The following is an 11,204-nucleotide window of genomic DNA, read 5'->3' on the forward strand; positions in this document are numbered from 1 at the left end:
CCAATTACCAGATTATCAAAGAAACATGCTTTATCTAAGTTAGAGTTATAAAATTTGAGCTTTGATAACTGAGAATTATTTCCTGGGACATTGTTACCCTTATGTTTCTGGACATCACTTAAATCTAATTTTTATGAATGTTCAAAAAGATTTTAAGAGAGCATTAACTGAAAGTACTAATCAGATACCAGGTCTTTCTATTTATTATTTTAATTTCTTCTTAATTTTTAATTCCTTACTAGTTCTTTATTTCTAAGTAATTCTCAAATTCCTTACTGGTGGGCTCATGTTTATGAGTGTGTTGGGTTTTTTTGTTTGTTTGTTTGGGTTTTTTTTTTTTTTTTTTTTTTTTTTTTTTGCTGTTCTTGACCAAATCTGTTTTTGCACTTTAGAATATTGCTTTGCTACATTATAGGAGTTTTAACCAGTGAAAGCTGTGTACACCAGGTAAGGAGCTAAGGTTAGATTAATGGCTCTGTGTGTGAGGCTTAATTTATTTGCAAACAGATACTTGGAATCTTATAGTCTAACTATATTAACTTGGGAACTTCTCTTTTCAACTTTTGAAGTTTGTACCTTAATTTTTAAAATCCAACTGATTGCAAATCCTGTCTTTTTAAGGGTAAATTTTATTTTTTCAGATCTAAGTCTGGAGATTTTAAAATGGGTTAACAAGTTGAGTAATAGAAATCACATCACTTTATAGATATAGGTTTCCTTTATTGAAAAGTGAGAAGCAGAAGTCTTATTTAAATTGTATCTTTAGGGCACCTGGGTGGCTCAGTTGGTTAAGTAACTGCCTTTGTCTCAGGTCATGATCCCAGAGTCCTAGGACTGAGTCCTGCATGGGGCTCCCAGCTCCATAGGGAGTCTGCTTCTCCCTCTGACCTTCTCCCCTCTCATGCTCTCTCTCACTGTCTCTCTCTCAAATAAATAAATAAAATCGTTAAAAAACATAAACTGTATCTTTATTTCTTCCCTTTTCAAAAACCCCTCAGGTCATGCTTCTATTTCCTGCTGCTGACATCTTCAGTCTTCCTTTTACCAAATGGAAAAAATAAAGGTTGTTTGTTCATGTTCCTTAATGTTTGGAAAAGAACACATCTAGTATCCATATTCGCTCTGTATTTCCTCAGTTGCAGCATGAACTTTATCATATACTCAGATTAGCACCTGATAATTCCTGCATGCCTTTGTATTTGTACATTTGGAACCAAGATTCTCCCTACCCCATTGTATTCCAATCAATAAAATAGCTAAATCTTTTATCCCAAGAGAGATTAGAAGTCAGTGGGGGTCCTAATGCTGAGAGAAGCCTTAAGAGATGGGACTAAGTTTCCCTGTACCCAAAGTCCTTGGCACAGTGCCAGATACAAGGTAGGTCTCAAATGAAAGAATGAAATCCAGTCATCAGCCTTGAAACAGATTTAAATGTAATTCATCTCAGATACAGAATTGTCTTTTTTCTTTGTGGTATTCAGAGTTAGTCCTGAATGAATTCAATAGCATGTTTTCTTAATCTCTTTTAATCATCCTTAGAATTAAGACCTTTCTGAACTTGTCACTATTACATCTCTTGTTAAATATAAGACCATTTCGAAATCTAGTTCATTAAAATTTAAAGTTATACACTTAAAAGTCTATAAAATTTATATATACATTTAATCGAATAGTTATTAACATCTTGTAATCACCACCACTAGAGTCAAAGAATAGAACATTATTGGGACTGTAGAATTCCCTGAATATATCCCTTGCCCATTACAATCACTTTTGTCTCCCCATAAGTAACCACTATCCTATTATTTATAGTAACTATTTTCTTGGATTTCTCTTTTATTTTTTTTTCGTGAATTTCTCTTTTAATTTAACCACTGGATATGCATTCCTAAAAAATATGGATTTGTGTTGCCTATTTTGATTTTTACATGAATAGAATTGTATTGTATTATATTTTTAACTTTCCACTTAAAATTATCAGATTTATTCATGTTATGGTGTGTATCTGTAGCTTCTTCATTTTCATTGGTGTATGCTGTATAATATTCTATTGTATGAATATACCACAATTAATTGCTTTGTTTTACTGTTGATAGGTATTTGTGATGTTTCCAGGTTGGGACAATTATAATGGTACAGCTCTGAACATTGTTTTATGTGTATCCTGATGCGCATAAAGATTCAAATCTCAAGAGGATATCCTAGGAGTGAAATTTCTGAGCCATAGGGGGTGCATATTTCCAACTTAACTAGATATTGGCACAGTTTTTCAAATTGGTGGTGTTAATTTATATTCCCAAATAGGGTGTGAGAATTCCAGTTGTTCCATATCTTTGCCAAAGCTTTTTAGACTTTAATTTTTTTTTTTCAATTATTGGACATGTAATAACATCTCATTGTGGTTTTGATTTGTGTTTTCTTGATCGGTGGTGAAATTGAGTCCCTTTTCTTATGTTTATTTGGATATCTTTTTTTTTAAGATTTTATTTATTTATTTGACAGAGAGATCACAAGTAGGCAGAGAGGCAGGCAGATAGAGAGGGGGAAGCAGGCTCCCCGCTCAGCAGAGAGCTGGATGCGGGGCTCGATCCCAGGACCCTAAGATCATGACTTGAGCCGAAGGCATAGGCTTAACCCACTGAGCCACCCAGGTGCCCCTGGATATCATTTTTGTGAAGTATCTATTCTTATATTTCCCTTTTTTCTTTTATTTATTTGAGAGAGAGAGAATGAGAGGGGGAAGGTCAGAAAGAGAAGCAGACTCTTTGCTGAGCAGGGTTCCTGACTCGGGACTTGATCCCAGGACTCTGGGATCATGACTCAAGCTGTAGGCAGTTGCCTAACCAGCTGAACTACCCAGGTGCCCCCCCTTTTTTCCTTTGAGATTATCTACCTTTTTTTTTTATTTGTAAGAGTTTTTGTTTTTTTTTTTTTAAGATTTTATTTATTCCTTTGACAGAGATCACAAGCAGGCAGAGAGGCAGGCAGAGAGAGAGGAAGGGAAGCAGGCTTCTCGCTGAGCAGAGAGCCCGACGCGGGGCTCGATCCCAGGACCCCGAGATCACGACCCGAGCTGAAGGCAGAGCCTTTAACCCACTGAGCCACCCAGGCACCCCTATTTGTAAGAGTTTTTTACATATTCTGAATACTAGTCCTTTGGCAGTTACATGTGTTACGGATATTTTCCCCACTTCATGCATTGTCTTTTCACTCTTAGGGTGTTTTAAAGTAGCTGAATTTATTAATTGTTTATGATTGGTGTTTTTTGGGTGTCTTGTTTAGCAAATCCTTTCTTACCTCATAATCATTAAAATATTTGCCCAGATTTTCTTTTGAAAAATTTAAGTTTTGCCTTAACACATTAATGATCTGACTTTTTTGTAGTGTGTGGGATTTGGCAGCCTTTCCTCCTCTTGAAACTTTATTTGCTAATATGACTGCAAATGTCCTCTTTTGAAAAAAAAAAAAGATTTTATTTATTTATTTGAGAAAGTATTCATGAGAGAGCACAAGAGGGAGTAGCAGAGGAAGAGGAAGAAGCAGGCTCCCCACTGAGCAGGGAGCCCAATGTGGGACTCAGTCCCAGGACCCCGGGATCATGACCTGAGCTGAAGGCAGCCGCTGAACCGCTGAGCCACGCAGGTGCCCCTGCAAATGTCCTCTTTATGTTGATAATTCCAAAAATCTGTATTTTTGGTAATGACTGTATTCCTTAGCTGAGACCCATATTTCCAACTGCCTCCTGGATCTCCATTTGAATGTCTTGCAAATATTTGCTAATATCTCAGTTTAGAGCTCTTTTTCTTAAACTTTGGTTTTAATTCAGATTAAATCATTAGATAAGCCAAAATACACGGTACAATCTTTGACTCATCTTTCCTTATCTTCTCCATCAAAACAGCCATCCTGTCCGAGTGATTCTACTTATGAAATGCATGTTAAGTCCATTTATTCCCTACTTTCCAGCTCCACAATTACTGCTCAGAGTTCCACCTACTCTGGTACAATACCTTCTAATTGGTTTTCCTGCCTTCCTTCTATTCGCCGTCTCTAGTCATTCACTCCCACAGCTCTGGAAGTTTTCTTTATAAGACACAAATCCCATCTCTTTCCTGCTCTTATGGCTTTTCATTGCCTTCATTAGAACAACAAATTCAAATTCCTTCACCCAGCTCCTACCATTGTTCTGCAGGAATCTCGTGTTTTAGCCACACCAGGCTATTTACAATTTCCCAAAGAAGCCATGTCCTTGTGCTTTTTTTCATGTTGTCCCTTTTGCTTGGAATAGTCTTCCTTCTACCTCTTCACACTGGGAATATCCACATCATTCCTGGAAAGAATTAATCGTCTCTGGGGCGCCTGGGTGGCTCAGTTGTTAAGCATCTGCCTTCAGCTCAGGTCATGATCCCAGGGTCCTAGCTAGGATCGAGCCCCACATCGGGCTCCCTGCTCAGTGGGAAGCTTGCTCCTCTCTCTCCCACTCCCCCCACTTGTGTTCCCTCTCTTGCTGTGTCTCTCTCTCTCTGTGTCAAATAAATAAATAAAATCTTAAAAAAAAAAAAGAAAGAATTAATCCTCCCTGCCTCTGGGCTTCCCATAGCACTTTGTTCATACTTTTATTGCAGTGCTTATTATAATACTTTATATTTGTTGATCTCCCATGCTAGATTTTGAGGCTTTTGAAGACAGAGAATATGCTTTATTACTCTTTTTATTCTTAGAATCTAGCAATGCTTAGTACAAAATAATCAGTAAATAACTGAAGTAAAAAGTATTGAAGAATTGTGTTAGTTTTAAAAAAGAATATAGAAATGTGTGCTTTGACTAAAAAGCCATAAGCAGGGAAATATGTTGATAAAAGTGTACACTGGGTTGTTTTATGTGAGTGGGTTCTAGCTGAAAAGATTAGAACTGTGCTGCTCAGGTCCAGTGCTAACTGAAGGGACAAAAATAATCTTTTTTTTTTTTTTTAAGATTTTATTTACTTATTTGAGAGAGAGAGTGCATAGGCAGTGGAGAGGGAGAAGCAAGCCCTCCATGGAGTTGGGAGCCTGATGTGGGGCTCCATCCCAGGACCCTGAGATGATGACCTGAGCCAAAAGTAGCCCCTTAACTGAGCCACCCAGGTGTCCTGGAACAAAAATAATCTTTTTTTTTTTTTTTAAGATTTTATTTATTTATTTGACAGAGAGAGAGATCACAAGTAGGCAGAGAAGAAGGCAGAGGAGGGAGGGAATCAGGCTCCCCGCTGAGCAGAGAGCCCAATGTGGGGTTCAATCCCAGGACCTTGAGATCATGACCTGAGCTGAAGGCAGAGGCTTAACCCACTGAACCACCCAGGTGCCCCTGGAACAAAAATAATCTTAAAAGAACAAATAAAATTGAGTTCTTATTTTTATTTTTTAAAATTTATATATATATATATATATATATATTTTTTTTTAAAGATTTTATTTATTTATTTATTTATTTGTCAGAGAGAGCAAGAGAGAGCGGGCGCGCGCGCACACCCAAGCAGGCAGAATGGCAGGCAGAGGCGGAGAGAGAAGCAGACTCCCTGCTGATCAAGGATCCCGATGCGGGACTCGATTCTAGGACACTGGGATCATGAACTGAGCCCAAGGCATCGGCTTAACTGACTGAGCCACCCAGGTGTCCTGAGTTCTTATTTTTAAAAGGGTGATTTACGTATCAGAATACAAAGTTAAATAAAATTACTTTAAAAAAAATAAATTCACAATACTGCTGAAGAAATTTTTGACTTTCAGGGAACACACGAATGAACGGAGACTGTCCTGTTACAAATTTTATAATATCATGGATTATGTCTGTGTTGACAGTGCTTGCTAACTCTTACTCTGGAAGGTGCTTGTAAATCCAGGTCCCCCTTAGGTTTAATCAGAACAGTGACAGGTTAACAGTTGTTGCATGTGCTGATTATGCAGATTCCTGTAACCAATAAAACCTTTGGTAACTAGAGTCTAGATATTTACTCAGTGTTCATACAACAAACAACACAACTGAATTATCGTGAGACAGTTTTTTACACTTCCTCTGGAGGAAGCAGGGTTACTGTTCAATAACATTATCTTTCTTTTCATGTTCACATAATTGATTCATTGTATGCATGAGAATATTCTAAATACAAAATGTTCGTAAAGAAACTTTGGAAGCAAAATGAGTTTTCATTAAAATATTATATATCATTTATGTCTGGATTTCTGATTGGAGTAAATCTTTAAAGAAGTTTGAAAGAAGTTCGTCTTTATCTGCAGATAAGTTTTCTTCTGATGATGAATTTATAGATTTTGAAATAAACTAGCCCTTTAATCATAAAAGCAACTCCTAGATAAACATGGTCAATTGAATACATGTTTTAGTTTTGCTCTCTCTTGAAAACATACTTAACTGAAAGTCAGGGAATAAAGACAAGGATAAACTCTGTAAGGACAAAGAGAACATGGGAGGAGATGTCAACAGACTTTTTGGAAACTGGGCCATTGGTAGATGGATGAGTGGCAACTGTCTTAGTAAAGAAAACTGACCCCTCAGTTGTGTACACCTGGCTAGCTGAGATAGTGACTATCAGCCAGTGGCTGTTTTGATACTGATGGTCTCCAGACAAGAGGCCAGCATGAACTTGGTAGGGAACCTGAGCTCTATTTTGGATGATCTGATTGTAATATGTTTGTCTAGATTCTTTGAGCTTGGGTATCGCTGAACATTCATAGATGAGTTATGCTATGTAAGCATATATTATGAATGATATTATTAATGAATATAAGGAAGATCTATAGTGGCTTTGTTAATTCAACAAGGATACAATACTAGATATTACACAATCATCATTTATAAGGCAAAACCATGTGTAGCTTTTGAGCTTCTGAAATATTGCTAATCTGAATGAAGATGCAATGTAAGTGTGAAATTCACCTTGGATTTTACAGACTCAGTTTAAAAAACATAAAATATCTCCTCAGTGGGACTTCTGAGTGGCACAGTCCATTAAAGCTTCTGACTCTTGGGGGTTTTTTGTTTTTGTTTTAGATTTTATTTATTTATTTGACATGCAGAGACCACAAGTACGCAGAGAGAGAGGCTGAGAGACAGGAGGAAGCAGGTCCCCTGCCGAGCAGAGAGCTCGATGAGCCCACTGAGCCACCCAGGCGCCCCCTGACTCTTGGTTTTGACTTGGGTCATGATCTCAGGGTTGTGACAGGGATCCCTGGCTTAGGTTCCATGTTCAGTGTGGAGTCTGCTTAAGACTTTTCTCCCCCTCCCTGTGCTCCCTACCCACATGCTTGCTCTCTCTCAAATAAGTAAATCTTTAAAAAGAAAATCTCCTTAGTAATTTTTTATTAGTTGCTTATTGAAATATTTTGTATAGTGTATGTTATGTTAAAACATACTATTAAGGGGCGCCTGGGTGGCTCAGTGGGTTAAAGCCTCTGCCTTTGGCTCAGGTCATGATCCCGGGGTCCTGGGATCGAGCCCCGCATTGGGCTCTCTGCTCGGCAGGAAGCCTGCTTCCTCCTCTCTCTCTACCTGCCTCTCTGCCTACTTGTGATCTCTATCTGTCAAATAAACAAAATCTTTAAAAAAAATTAAAAAAAAACATACTATTAAAAATATTTCACCTGTTTCTTTTTACTTTTCTAATGTAGATACTAGAAAATTGCAAATTTCATATGTGGCTCTTATTATTTTTATACAGCTCTGAATAGTGTTATTGATCCTTGGGTGGCTGATATGGTTCCCTGGTCTATGTCTTACAGGGACCCTTTAAAATGAGGCCCTTTAAAAATAAACAAACAAATGGGGACCAGCTCCATATTGTGCAACACCTCTCTGTAGTACCTAAAGTAGTGCAATGTATTCTTCTAGCAAACTACACTGTTAGTGGAATTATGAGTCTGTTTATTGAATAAAAGAATAGTCTAAAGGTATCAGTAGATATCTTGGTAAAATCTGTAATTTTCTTGTTACCCATCTACCATGGTTCTTCAGCACAACTCTTTCCTTGAGTCCATATAATTTTACTTACCTGGTTACTGATTGCTTTAAGAGAGAACCACAGATTTGAGCCAAATGAGAATACTGTAGAGTCTTCGTTACGAACCTGGTCTTTGGTTCTCAAGCTTTCTAGGACTATTTCTGTTTTCTAATACTTCAATCTTGATAGAGGTTACTTAAAACCTTTCATTCTTCTCAGCAGATGACCGCATATCCTACTTCACTGATAAAATGCTATAGAAGGTATCAGAGAAGAATGCCCTTGAGTTTCAACTACAGATCTTTCTTGGGGTTATGTCCCAATAAACCTATTGTAAGTTGAATATATTTTGAATCAAATGCATTTAATACACCTAACAAATGTTGTAGCTTAGCCTCAACTACCTTAAATGTGCTCAAAACACTTACATCAGCCTACAGTTGGGCAAAATTATCTATTAGAAAGCCTCTTTTGTAATGGAGTGTTGAGTATCTCCTGTAATTTATTGAATACTGTGCTGACAGTGAAAAGCAGAATGGTTGTATGGGTACAGAATTGTTGTAAGGGTATCGGTTTTTTTCCTTTGTGGTCACAGGGCTGACTAGGAGCTGCCACTGACTGCCACTGCCCAGCATCATGAAGAGAGTATTCTACTGTGAATTGCAAGCCTGGGAAAAGATCAAAATTCAAAGTGTAGTTTGTACTGAATGTGTATCACTTTTGCACCATTATGAAGTCAAAAAATTCTAAGGTAGGGACCATCCATATGGCTTCTCTCTCTCTCTATGCATGTATGTGCCATGCCTACAGTTTAACCTGTACTCACAGCCATTCTTTATCTCCTGTCCACTGCTAGGCGTGGTGGTTCTCTTCTCCTGTCTGAGGAAAATCTCCTTCTGTGTTCTGCATCTTATCCCCTTGTGCTTCCTCAGAGCCCTCTGTTTTGGCATCTTCAGTTTCTTTCTCCTTCTCTATTAGAGAACTCAATAGTACTTAAACATGCTTTAACTTCTTCCATTTAAAAAAAAGAACCCTCGCTTGGGGTGCCTGACTGGCTTGGTCACTATAGCATGTGACTCTTGATCTTGGGGTTGTGAGTTGGAGCCCCAAGTTGGGCATAGAGATAACTTAAAAATAAAGTCTTGTAAAAACAAAACTCTCTTGACTACTTGTCCTATACTTAACACTGTGTCTTCCCCTGTTTAACAGTTGAGCTTCTTGAAAATATTTTTTTTTTTTTATTTGTTGCTTCCACATCTTCCCCCTCTATTCATTTTTTAACTCACTATAGTAAAGCTCCCACCCCAAGACTGGTTTTGCCAAAGTCACTAGTAACTTATATTTTTGTGTTTCAAAGGATAGTTTTCAGTCTTAATCATCGTTCATCTCTCAATAGCATTTGATATTCGTCGTCATTTTCTCTTTTAGGAAATACTTTTTTCTTTTGGTTTTGGTGATACTCTGTTATTCTGGTTTTTATCCTAATGTCCCTTCTTAGACTTCTTAGTGACTCCCGCTTTTCTGCTGTATTAATTAGTGTTGTTCCTCAAGACTCCACACTGGGCTGTCTTCTTATTTAACTCACCCTGGCTAATTAATCTACTACCGTATTTTCAGTTCTAAATTTGTATTTTCATCCCTAATCTCTAGATCCAATTTCTGTCTGGAAATACCATAGTATCTCTACTACCACATCTGTTCTTCTTATTCTATCCGTTATCTCCATGAATAATAGCTCAGTCTGCCCATGAGCTTAGCACGGAAACCAGAGGGTCCTCTGCATTCTAGCCACTGTGATCCCTCCACAACACTCATTGTCAGTTACTCATCAGATTTGGTCCACCTCATCATTTAGCAGCTTTTTATTCTATTTACCTGTCTATGTACCAGATACAAATACAAAATATTATTACAGTCTCTCAGCTAGTTTGTTCTAATGACGTTCTAACTGGTTGGTTTTCCTCGACGCTTACACCTATGTGTAAAATCTGCGGTCGCTAGTTTCCTAAGATGGCGCATAGTGAACCATATCTCCTAGGATTCAGGCCCTTGTTTAGTCCTCTCATTCGGAATCTGAGCTTGTTACTCACTTTAAGTAATGGAGCATGGCAGATGTGACATTGTGTCAGTTCCAGGCTCAAAAATGCCTTTTTTTTAACTTTTGTACCCGAAGTTGATTGTAAGTCCAGCTACTGCTGGACATCCCAGGATCCCAGCTGACTTCAGACTTCTAGATGTCCCTTCCAAGATGCCAGACCTAGAGGAACGCTATTACACATGCTCCATACACGGAAAACTGGATGACTTCAGCCCCAGCTGACATCAAATAAGCTAGGGAATTGCCTGCCTGAACCCAGTCAGTGCATGGAGTAATGAGGGCTAACAAAATGATTGTTGTTTTAAACCCCTAAACTTTGTAGTGATTTATTTCACAATAGATAAAACCAAAACGAGACCTTCTTGTTCTGCTTCCTACTCCCGTCCCCTCTTTGGCAATTCACCTTTGACACTTTAAGCTCCACCTTCACTAAGCTGCTTGACGTTTCCAGAATGATCTCTGCTTTTTCTTCTAGACTTTTTACTCCTGCTGTTAGAAACATTTTTAACATGCCCTCCCTTATCCTACCCAGCTTCCGAGTCTTTACTTAGACATACCTAAAACTGTGGTTAACTAGTTTAATTGCCTTGCTTATGTCCTCTCATAGTAGCAAATACTCTTCCTGTAGAATAGTGTTGAGAGTATGGAGTCCAGCACTGTAATATTTTGCAAGGTATTCTTTCTAAGCTTCCGTTTATTCATCAGTAAGACAAGGATAATAATAGCAATTAGTTTGTTGGGAGCATGTAGGAGTACCCCAAAAACGTTAGCTATTAATGTTATTAACACATTATCACAAGTGCTTGTTTATCACTTTATCCCTAGAATCTAGCCAAGTGCCTGGCACATAATATGTGCTATATAAAATGTCAGTGAGTGACTGAATGTATAAATAAATTCAAATCATTTGGATTTCATTATACTAATCCAATTAAACCTAATTTCAAGCTTTTTTTTAATTGTGGTGAAATATCTATAGCATAAATTTGCTAGTGTAACCATTTTTAAGTGTAGAATTCAGTGGCATTAATTATACCCACAGTGTTGTACAATCATCACCGCAGTCTGTTTCCAAAATTTTGTCATTACCCCGGATAGAAACTCTATCGCATT

The sequence above is a fragment of the Martes martes genome, assembly GCF_963455335.1.
Source record: "Martes martes genome assembly, chromosome: 9".
NCBI lineage: Eukaryota > Metazoa > Chordata > Mammalia > Carnivora > Mustelidae > Martes > Martes martes.